This window comes from Myotis daubentonii, chromosome 2 (genome assembly GCF_963259705.1).
Source record: "Myotis daubentonii chromosome 2, mMyoDau2.1, whole genome shotgun sequence".
NCBI classification, from domain to species: Eukaryota; Metazoa; Chordata; class Mammalia; order Chiroptera; family Vespertilionidae; genus Myotis; species Myotis daubentonii.
This window is the reverse complement of record NC_081841.1, coordinates 68,008,779-68,020,821: the sequence shown is the minus strand read 5'-3', so window position 1 is coordinate 68,020,821 and position 12,043 is coordinate 68,008,779. Positions and strand designations below refer to the sequence as shown.

General features: G+C 41.4%; 1 protein-coding gene across 4 annotated transcripts in view; it reads right to left on the bottom strand.

Moving 5' to 3' along the window:
• Window positions 1–12,043, bottom strand: part of FRS2 (fibroblast growth factor receptor substrate 2) — a 116,657-nt gene that overhangs the window by 27,012 nt on the left and 77,602 nt on the right. The window lies entirely within an intron of this gene.

Here is a 12,043-nt window from a genome sequence, read left to right as displayed (position 1 = left end):
GGGGGGCGGCGGAGGCGGCAGCACCCTAGAGTCTCTTCCTTAGCACACCCTTCTTTTCACCATAAACTTAACACACATCATGTTTTGTCTCTGGATTGTAAAACTGTCCTGGTAATTCTACCATAATCCATGCTTTTTAGATAAAATACATATTGTTTGCCTATTTCTCTCTTTTAAGAAAGTTTAGCCAATCAACTCAGGAAACCTGTCTTCCTCTTTTTATTTATTCCACTTATAAACACCCCATAACCCCCATCCTGAAATGAGTCTAAACATAGTAAATATAACTCAGACAAAGAGAGTGATCCATCTTTAACCCTGTATTAAGGAAGAGTCCTAAGTCTTGAAATGAAACATTAAAGAACCAGTGTACCAATCTATAAAGCTCCTGAAAATACTAAAAAGCCTCCATTAGAATCTCTGGAAACTTTATTCTATCTAACCTTCAAATCTCTTTTTTCTTTCTTTTTCCAAATTTTTTTAATTGTAGTAAAATACCCATAACATAAAAGTTGCCATCTTTCCCACTTTTAAGTATACATTTCAGGACTGTTAAATATATTCAATATTGTTGTGCAACCAATGTCCAGAACTACTTCATCTTGCAACATTGAAATTCTACCCATTAAACAACTCACTTCCCCAGGCAACTGCCATTCTTTTTATTTGTATTATTAAGTTTGACTACTCTACTAGTAGATACCTCATATAAAAGATCATACAGTATTTATCTCTGTGCCTGCCTTACTTAATATAATGTCCTAAAAATTCATTCATGTTGTAGCAGGTGTCTAAATTTCTTTCTTTTTTAAGGCTGATTAATATTTCATTTATGTATAAACCAAACTGTGCTTATCCATTCATCTGTTGTTAGACATTTATCCACCTTTTGGCTATTGTGAATAATGCTGCTATAAACATGGATGGACATATATGTCTTGGAGACCCTGTTTTCAATTCTTTTGGATACAGACCCAGAAGTAGTATTGCTTTTGGGTAATGTTATTAACTAGACCACATGGTAATTCTATTCATAATTTTTTGAGAAACTGTCATACTGATTTACATTCCCACCAGCAGAGCACAAGGGTTCCAATTTCTTCATATCCTTACCAACATTTGTTGTTTTCTGGTTGTTGTTTTTTTGTATCAGACATCCTAATGAGTGTGAGGTGATATTTCATAGTAGTTTTGATTTGCCTTTCCCTAATGATTAGTGATGTTGAGCATCTTTACATGTGCTTATTAGCCATCTGTTATCTCCTTTGGAGAAATGTCTATTTAAGACCTTGGTCCATTTTTTAACCAGGTTGCTTGTTTTTCTACGACTGAGTTTTAGAAGTCCTTTATATATACTGGATACTGACCTTTATCAAATACTAGGAGCACAGCATGTGAAATTGCGCGGCCTGCCCACCTACCCACTGCCCTGCCTTGACACCCAAACCTCTCCACTCAGAGCTCCAGGGCGCCTGGCCTAGCCCCCTGACCCCTCTGGCCTTCTCTGGATGCTTTAAGCCCTGCCCTCAGTCCCGAGTTGCCTCGGGCTGGTCCCGCCTTCTCCTGGCGCCTCCCTGCTTACACCCCTTCTCCAGAGCAATGTGGTGGCTCCGCCCCGTCATGCCGCCAGAGGAGAGCATGGAAACCTCCTGCCTGCTGCGCTGTGCTCCTTCCCCAGGCAGGTGAGCGGCGGGGCGCTCTGAATGCGAGTGGTGGATGGCGAAGGACTGGTGAGGGGGGCACTACAGGCTCCCACCCTCCCCTCCCGGGCACGGGCCTCCTCTGGGCGCCTCCCTACTTCCACCCCATCTCCAGGAGCAATACCCGCTGTGTACACACAGGCAGCCCTCTCCTTAGCGGTCCTATGACACTGTTAGGACCAATTAGCATATTACCTCTTATATATATACTAGGGGCCCGGTGCACGAAATTCGTGCACTGGGTGTGTGTGTGGTGGGGAGTGTCCCTCAGCCCAGCCTGCCCCCTCTCACATACTGGGAGCCCTCAGGCGTTGACCCCCATCACCCCCCCAATCACAGGATCGGCCCCTTGCCCAGGCCTGACGCCTCCGCCAGAGGTGTCAGGCTTGGACAGGGGACCCCCATCTCCCCCCGATCACTGGCTCTGGCCCCCACCCAGGCCTGAGGCCTCTGGCTCAGGAATCATGCCTGGGCAGGGGACCCCCATCTCCCTCTGATCGCTGGCTCCACCCCCCACCCAAGCCTGACGCCTCTGACCCAGGCTTCAGGCCTGGGCAAGGGGACCATCATATCCCCCCAATCCCCGGCTCTGCCCCCCGCCCAGGCCTGACGCCTCGGCCAGAGGAGTTGACCCTCATCACCCTCCGATCACCAATCACCGGATCGGCCCCTTGACCAGGCCTGAGGCCTCCGGCAGAGGTGTCAGGGGACCCCCAGCTCCCCGCGGTTGCAGGCTCCGCCCCTGCCCAGGCCTAACGCCTCTGGCTGAGGCGTCTGGCCCGGGCAGCGGGGACCCGCAGCTGCAGCGGCCCCGCAATCGTGGGCTTCGCTTTAGGCCCAGGCAAGGGACCCCTAGCTCCCGGGACTGCCAGCTTCGACCGTGCCCAGCTCCCATCGCTGGCTCCACCCCTACTTCCTGCTACCACTGGCCAGGGCGGCAAAGGCGCCTGATTCTCTGATCATGGCTGGGGGGCAGGGCAAAGGCGGCCCCAGGGCCGCCTTTGCCCTGCCCCCTAAGCTCTTAGCTCCCCCCTGGGTTTCCGATCACTGTCAGTGGCAGGGGGCTTCTTCCTGCTTTCCCTTTCGCCTCCCTGCATTGTGCCTACATATGCAAATTAGCCACCATCTTGTTGGCAGTTAACTGCCAATCTTAGTTGGCAGTTAACTGCCAATCTTAGTTGGCAGTTAACTGCCAATCTTAGTTGGCAGTTAATTTGCATATAGCCCTGATTAGCCAATGAAAAGGGTATCGTCGTACGCCAATTACCATTTTTCTCTTTTATTAGATAGGATAGATACTAGTAGCCCGGTGCACGGATTCATGCACATTGAAATGAAATTAATTAGAAGGTGACGGGCAGGGCGGGACTGGGCAAGACTGGCCGGACACGCCCTGGAGCCAACCTCCCAAGGTCCCTCCCTGGCTGGCTGCAATTGGGGTGGTGCCGTGGCTCGAAGGGCATCTGCGGTCACTGCAGCTTAGCAGTAAACCAGATTCAGGGCCGACGGTACATAACCCACAGTCAAAGGTGGAATCGTGCACCCCACGAGGAATCAGGCTCCCTCCTCTCTGATTCCAGGGTGCGTCAACCAAGAACCGCTGCTGCCAAGTCACCATAGCTTGGTAATTCCTGTGTTGAGCATCTGCCTCCTGGTGGTCAGTGTGCATCATACCTACTGGCTGGTCACTTAGCCTTTTATATATGTAGATAATTTGCAAATATTTTCTCTCATTCTGTGGGTTGCTCTCAATCACTCTGTTTTTTAATTTTTATTTATTAAGAGGAAAGACAGTCATCAATTTGTTCTTCCACTTATTTTTTTCCACTTATTTATGCATTCATTGGTTGATTCTTGTATATGCTCCAACTTGGAACTGAACCCACAACTTTGGTGTATTGGGGTGATGTTCTAACCAACTGAGCTACCTTGCCCGAGCTGTTGACAGTGTCTTTTGATGCACAAATATTTTTATTTTTCAGGAAGTCCAATTTGCCTATTTTTGCTTTCGTTAACTGTGCTTCTAGTGTCATATCCAAGAAAGCACTGCCAAATCCAATGTTGTAAAGCTTTTGGCCTATGTTTTCTTCTAAGAATTTTATTGTTTCATGTCTTATATTTACATATGTGATTCATTTTCAGTTAATTTTCATGTATGATATTAGATAAGGGTCAAAGTTCATTATTTTGCATGTAGATAACCAGTTTTCTCAACACCATTTGTTGAAAAGACTGCCCTTTTCTCCATTGAATTGTCTTGGCACTCTTGTCAAAACATTTTTGAACATGAGTTTTTTGGTCATGTGAGGGCTTATTTCTGGGTTCTTTATTTATTCCATTGATCTACAAATCTATCTTTATGCCAGTACCACACTGTTTTGATTACTGTGGCTTTGTAGTAAGTTTTGAAATCAGAAGTGTAAGTTATCCAGTCTTGTTCTTCCTTTTCAAGATTATTTTGGCTATTTGTAGTTCCTTGAGATTCCATATTAAATTTGTTTTTGTAATTTCCTTTTCAGATTGTTCATTGCTTGTGTATGTAAATGCAACTAATTTCTGCACGTTGAGTTTGTATCCTGCTACTTTGCTGAACTCATTTATTAGTTCTAAGACTTTTTTGTGGAATCTTTAGGGTTCTCTAAATAGAAAATTTTGTCATCTGCAAACAAAGACTAAGTTTACTTATTCTGTTCCAGTTTAGACACGTTCTATTTCTTTTTCTTGCCGAATTGCTCTGGTTAGAATTCAACAGTGCAATGTTGAATAAAAGTGGTGAAAGTGGGCATCCTTGACTTGTTCCTGATCTTAGAGGAAAAGCTTTCAGTCTTTCACTACTGAGTATGATATTCACTGTGGGTTTTTCATATATAGCTTTTATTATGTTGAGGTAGTTTCCTTCTATTCCTAGCTTTTTAGTGTTTTTATAAAAAAAGTGTTGAATTTTGTCAAAAAAGTTTTTTTCTGTACCAATTGAGATGATCATGTGTTTTTTATCTTCCTGCTGTTAATGTGTATTATATTGACTGATTTTTATATGTTGTAAATCTTTGCATTGCAAGAACAAATCGCACTTTGGCTGAACTTAGTTTGCTAGTATTTTGTTGAGGATTTTTGAATCAGTGTTCATAAGGGATGTTGGTCTGATTCTCCTTGTGGTTTCTTTATCTGGCTTTGATATCAGGGTAATGTTGGCTTCATAGAATAAATTAGCAAAGTGTTCCTTCATCTTCAATTTTTTGGAAAAGTTTGAGAATTGATATGAGTTTTTTAAATGTTTAGAAGAATTCACCAGTGAAGCCAGGGGTTTTTCTAATCAAGAGATTTCTGATTACTCATTTAATCTCTTTACTAGTTATAGCTTTGTTCAGATTTCCTATTTCGTTTGTGGTTTAGTATTGGTAGGTTTTATGTTTCTAGAAATTTGTCTGCTTCATCTAGGTTATTTAACTTGTTAGTGTACAATTGTTCATAGTATTTTTACAATCATTTTTACTTTGGCAGAATCAGTAGTGATATCCCCACTTTCATTTCTGATTTAAGTATTTTGAGCCTTGTATATGGTCGATAGCTATTTTCTTTGTAGTTGCCATGAGGATTACATTTTGCATCCTGAAGTTATACCAGTCCAATTTGAATTTATACCAGCTTGACATCAATAATATACAAAAACTCTGCTCCTTTAACAGCTGTCCTCACTCCTTTCAGTTATTGATGTCACAAAACGACACCTCTATACAGTGCACCCAGAAAAATAAACAATTCTTTTAAATTATTTGTTTCTTAAATGATATAGAAAATAAAGAGTTGCGAACCAAAATTAAAATACTAGCTTTCAGATAAGTTATTTTTTCTTTAAATGTAGTAGCCCCTCAAATACTAAATCAGAAAACAAAATGTGCAGTTACAAATCTGTTATAATAGTACTAGTTTTTAGAATTCCCCTTGTGAGTGAGATCTTTATTTCTCCACATGGCTTCAAGTTAGTGTAGAGTGTCCTTTTGTATCACCTTGCAGGACTCCCTTTCTTAGAAAATGCATTTCTTAATGGCAGGTCTAGTGGTAATAAACTCCAGCTTTTGATTATCTGGTAATATTTTCCTTTCTCCCTCCCTCATTTTTGAAGGACAGTTTTTCAGATACAGGATCCTTGGTTGACAGTTTTTCTGCGAGTCTTTTAGCATTTTCAATATATATGTCTACTTCTGCCTAGCCTCCAAAGTTTCTGATGAGCAGTTTGGTAATAATCTTATTGAGGATTCTTTGTATGTACAAAAACAATAATTTGCTTCCCTCTTGCTGCTTTCAAGAGTCCTGTCTTTGGCTTTTGTAATGTAAGCTGGATTATAATGTGTCTTGGTGAGGGTTTCTGTTGGGTAATCTTACTTGAAGTACAATGACCTCCTTAGGTGTTTATATTCATCTACTTCTATATTCTCTGTGCCCCTTTCTCTCTCTCTTCCCCTTCTCGATCTCCCACAATATGTGTTAGACCACTTGATGGTGTTCCACAGATCCCTTAGGCTCTGTTCATTTTTCTTCAATCTGTTCCTCAGACTGAATAATTTCCATTGTCCTATCTTCAACTTTGCTGATTTGTTGTTCTGTCTGCTCACATAAGACTTTGACTCCTTCTACTCAATTTTTCATTACAGTTATTATACTTTTCAGATTCAGAATTTCTATTTGGTTGCTTTTTATTTTTTCTATTTCTTCATTGATATTCCTTTTAATCATGCATAGTTTTCTTGACTTTTTCCACATCTTCCTTTAGTGCTCTGAACATCTTTAAGAGAGTTGTTTTAAAGCTTTTGTGTAATATATCTGCAATCAGGTCTTTTTCACCAGTGGTTTTTATTGATTTTCCCCCTTTGAATGAGCCATACTTTCTTATTTCTTTGCATGCTTTGTAATTTTTGTTGTTGTTAAAAACTGAACATTTGAATCTAATAATGGGGTAACTATTTGTTAGGTTTTTTGTTTGTTTGTTTTTGACAGTTACAGGCTATCTCTGTACCAACTGTTTGCCTGAGGTTTAAACCTAAGATGTTCTCAGGTCTTTTCTGAGCCTTTCCTTGGGTGCACGTGGTCACTTTCTAATTTTTCCTGTATATTCAATGTCACAGTCTTTAACTTCTGGCTCCAAAAAAGGGGAAAAGGAGAAAAATGAATGAAGCAAAAGAGGGTACTAGCTCTTTAAATATCCTGGAAGTCATTTCAGCTGGAGGGGAAGGGGCTTGCAACAATGGGGAGGCACAACACAATGGTTGCCCATCTCTTTGTCTGCTCCTCTACTATCAAAAGCAATAATCACGCACAGATTCCTGATATTTGGAGAGGGACCTTTGGACCTACCCTGGGTCCTATAGGCTGTATATAAGATGTACAGAGCTGAGAGTAGATGATGGGTAGCTGCTACTATATTTAAAGTTCAAATTGATCAAAATTAAGTGCAATTTACATCTAAGGCTTTTCTCCTAAAAGCTACAAATCCTCAATAGCTCCGGAGTTCTAGAATAATTACAGCAGGCTCTGCCAGTGCAGGGGAGATAGATTCTGGATGCTTGCTACTCCACCATCTTCACAGAATCCTCTCCAGACCTCTTTGTAAGGATCAATATATATTCAGTTTATTGTTTTAATTACTTTGATTATTGGCACTGTCAATGTATTGTTTTTGCTTGTTTTTACTGTTTTTCAGTGCAAATATCCACCATGTCAGCTGTATCAGGGATGAAAAGAATCCATATACCTCATTTAAAAAGATACTTTCTACATGAAGATATGTTTGGGTTCCAAATAACTGACATACCACAGTACTTCTGGAATGAACATAACCCAATGGACTGAAGGTGTCCTGCCATTGATTTTGGAACATGGATACCTTAGATACTCTCCATGACTTCTTAACTCTCTTTGGTTTCTTCCCACTAATGGAAGGTTTAGAGTCAAAAGGTTATTGGGAAATAGTAAAAGGGAAGTGGTAACTATAGTCACTATATGAAGCTATGATCTTGTTGTAACATGGATGTTTTTCTAAAAAATAGGTATATATAGCTGCATATCCTATGATTATATTACTCAAGAAAAATACAATGATTTTAACAGGATAATCATCAAGAAGCTAAAACTTACACTAAATACTGTTTAATAACACCTTATTTTTCAATAGTAGACTGATTTAAAGCCTTTACTGTATGACTGACACATTCATTTGGATTATCTCAATCCATACACCCACCCTATGAGGTAGGCACTATCATTATTTCCTTGTTGCAAATGAGGAAACCAATACTTGAAGAGGTTAGGTAGCTTTCCCATGGTCAACAGCTAATAAGCAGAAGAGCCAGAATTAAATCCAGAACTTACCCTTAATAATTAATACATGTAAAAACCTTAAAATAGTGACTAGTATATGATAAGCAGTTAGTAAATATTAGCTACTGAACTAATGATGATTTATTTTAAAATAATGTTATATGCCTTTGGCAGTTGGTCAACCTTTCTGTGCCTCAATTTCTTCATTTATAAGAATAGGATACCTATTTCACAGAGGTATTGTGAAGACAAAATAAATTCTGGCTATGAAGACATTTAGAAAAATATATTCTTTAAAAAACAAGGCATTATTATATTATCACTAACAGCAAAATCCTGTCTCTAGTATCACAAAGAAGCCTTTTGCACTATAAACATAGAATCCTAAAACTTAAGCACCATCCTCATAACAAGAGTTACATTAATACATTTAGTAAAACTATCCTAAATTATTCCAATTCTTGCAGACTGACAAGCAAAGAGAACACTGAACTCTATTCATAAGGGTGATTATAAATTTGGTGCTCAGGAAGGTATACTTGCTCTTTCAGTTCACTAGCATTGAGGGTGAATTTGACCTTTACTACAGTAGTTCTGTTCAAATACAGCCAGGATAGAATATCTATAGTTAAATGCTTAGCAATATAACTCTAAATTTTGGGCACAGCTAACTGTCATGTTTAATTACATTAAAACAATCAAGAGAATGGCATTCGATTCCTGTTCTTTGTGTCAATGGTCTGGCTGCACTGTTTTTAAACTATCAGGTAGGTCTTTTTTATACTGATACACAATAGTTTTAGACTTATTCTTAACACTGCTAAGGATTTTTCATCTATAATAATAAAAGTGTGGGACTGAACCAAGATGGCGGCATAGGTAAACACCTGAACTTGCTGCCGTACACAACCACATTAAAACTACAACTAAAAGACAAAACGAATATTATCCAGAACCACGGGAAGGCTGGCTGAGTGGAAATTCTACAACTAGAAGGAAAGAGAAAAGCGCGTTGAAACCGGTAGGAGATGCAGAGGTGTGGAAGTGTGGAGGTACAGAGGCGCGCATGACAGGGGCTGACAGCTGGGTACGCTGCTGTCTTTTTCAAATGGGAGGGAAATAAAAGCTCCCTACTGCTCTGAACTCCAGTTCCGGGCAAGAATTTGGGGATCCAGACTCATAGAGAGACACTGTACTGTCTGGCATCAGGCCGGAACGCAAGGGCAGCTTTCTCGCAGAGGTGCTTGCAGCGTTCATTGTTCCTGCATGGAGCCGTGGAACACAGACACCAGGACCTCTCCAAGGCAAAGCAGACTGGCAGCCATTGCGGTTTGCTCTGCCCTGCTGATTCCCTGAGACCCCGTTGCTCCCAATTTGCAACCCCACCCAAGCTGTGCCCAGAGGTTTTTGCATACGAATGGCCTGGCCCATCGCCTAAAAACCTGTCAAACTGTAGCCAGGTCAGAAAACCCAGAGCTTCCAAAAGAAGGCCTAAGGCTCATCAGCAGCCTGCATTACTTCATAGCTGCACTTCATCTGGGCACCACCAAACCCCAAACAAAGAGGAGGAATCTGCAGATCTCTCTGTAGCTCCTGCTGGGTAGCCTCTAGGCAGTGGATGACTTTGCACTTCCTTGGAGATCCAAGAGCCAGTGTACCCAGTGGTCAGAGTGAGACCATCCAGATTACAACTCTTCACATCCATAAGAGACACACTCAGGGGGCAGACTCAGTGAGCGCCAAAGACACACTGAAGCAAGTCCTGCCCCATAAGGGTGTCTCCAGCACAGAAGTTCTCCCATTGTAGACACAGCTGGTCCTCACAATTGGCCTGGAGGTCAATTCCTCCCAGTGATACTAACAACAATAAAGGCTTAACTACAACAAGACTGTGCACACAGCCTACAAAGGGGTTCACCAAGAGTGTCCACCTCAGGTAACTGGGGAGGCTGAGCCACTGGGCCCTATAGGACACCTAGCACACAGAGCCACTCTATCAACACAGGGAAACAGTCAAAATGCGGAGACAAAGAAACAGGTTACAGATGAAAGAAATGAAGGAAAGCAAACAACTGGATATAGAGTTCAAAACCATGGTTATAAGGTTACTCAAGAATCTTCTAGAAACCTCCGAGAAATATAGTGAGACCCTCAAGGATATGAAAAAGGACCAATTAGAAATTAAGCATACACTGACTGAAATAAAGAATAATATACAGAGATCCAACAGCAGACTAGAGGATTCCAAGAATCAAGCCAAAGATTTGAAATACGAAGAAGCAAAAAGTACCCAACTGGAAAAGCAAAAAGAAAAAGAATACAAAAATATGAAGATAGCCCTAGCTGACTTGGTTCAATGGATAGAGTGTCAGCCTGCAGACTGAGGGGTCCCGGGTTCGATTCCGGCCAAGGGCACATGCCTGAGTTGCGGGCTTGATCCCCGGGGAGGCGGGGGGGGGGGGGCACGCGTGCAGGAGGCAGCCGATTGATGATTCTCTCTCATTGATGTTTCCATCTCTCTCTCCTCCCTTCCTCTCTGAAATCAATAAAGAAATATATTTTTTTAAAAAGAATGAAGATAGTGCAAGGAGCCTCTGGGACAACTTCAAGCGTACCAACATCCGAATTATAGGCGTGCCAGAAGAAGAGAGAGAGCAAGATATTGAAAACCTATTTGAAGAAATCATGACAGAAAACTTCCCCTACCTGGTCAAAGAAATAGACTTCCAAGTCCAGGAAGCGCAGAGAACCCCAAACAAAAGGAATCCAAAGAGGACCACACCAAGACACATCATAATTAAAATGCCAAGAGCAAAAGACAAAGAGAGAATCTTAAAAGCACCAACAGAAAAACAGTTAATTACCTACAAGGGAGTACCCATACAACTGTCAGCTGATTTCTCAACAGAAACGATGCAGGCCAGAAGGGAGTGGCAAGAAATATTCAAAGTGATGAATACCAAGAACCTACAACCTATATCTTTGCTGGGTTAGGATTACCCTAACCCAGCAAAGATATCATTTAGAATTGAAGGTCAGGTAAAGAGCTTCACAGACAAGAAAAGTTAAAGGAGCTCATCACTGCCAAACCAGTATTATATGAAATGCTGAAGGGTATCCTTTAAGAGGAAGAAGAAGAAAAAGGTAAAAAGAAAAATTATGAACAACAAAGCGACAAGAAATACATACCTATCAACAAGTGAATCTAAAAATCAAGTAAATAAAAAATCTGATGAACAGAATAAACTGGTGAATAGAATAGAATCTGGGGCATAGAAAGGGAGTGGACTGACAATTCTCAGGGGGAAGGGGGTGTGGGGGATGCGGGAAGAGACTGGACAAAAATCGTACACCTATGGACGAGGACAATGTGGGGGGTTGGGCAGGGGGGTGGGGTGGGGTGGGAACCGAGTGAAGGGGAGCTATGGGGGGAAAAAGAGGAACAACGGTAATAATCTGAACAATAAAGATTTATTTAAAAAAATAATAATAAAAGCATAATATGCTAATTAGACCAGACGTCCAGAAGGATGAAGCCAGGACAAAGCCAGGGCTGCGAGGGAAGCCCAGGTCCCAGGTGCCTGTCGGCAGTCAGAGGGAAGCCGGGGTCCTGGGTGCCAGAGGTAAGCCAGTGCCAGCAGCCAGGGGAAGGAAGGCCTACTCTTGCACTAATTTCGTGCATCGGGCCTCTAGTTGTATTATAAGAAAGAGGAATTTAAAAAAAAAAAAAAGCTAAGGAAGGAGATTATTCAGTACATTCTGCTTCTCACCTAAACAAACCAGAGCCATTCTGTGAAAAGTAAGGACACCTCCAACATAGTTTCCTTGTTAGCAGAAAATTTAAAGTGCAAATATACACACAATACCAAAAAAATATCCAACTCTTTTTAAAGCTTTTATCCATGAATATGGTTGTATCTGTATATTACAAAATAGATTTTTCTTCCCTTAGGTTTTTTTAATCTATTGAGGCTAATGTTTGTGAACCAGTTTGCAATTCATAAACCTCCATCCACACCCCATTATTT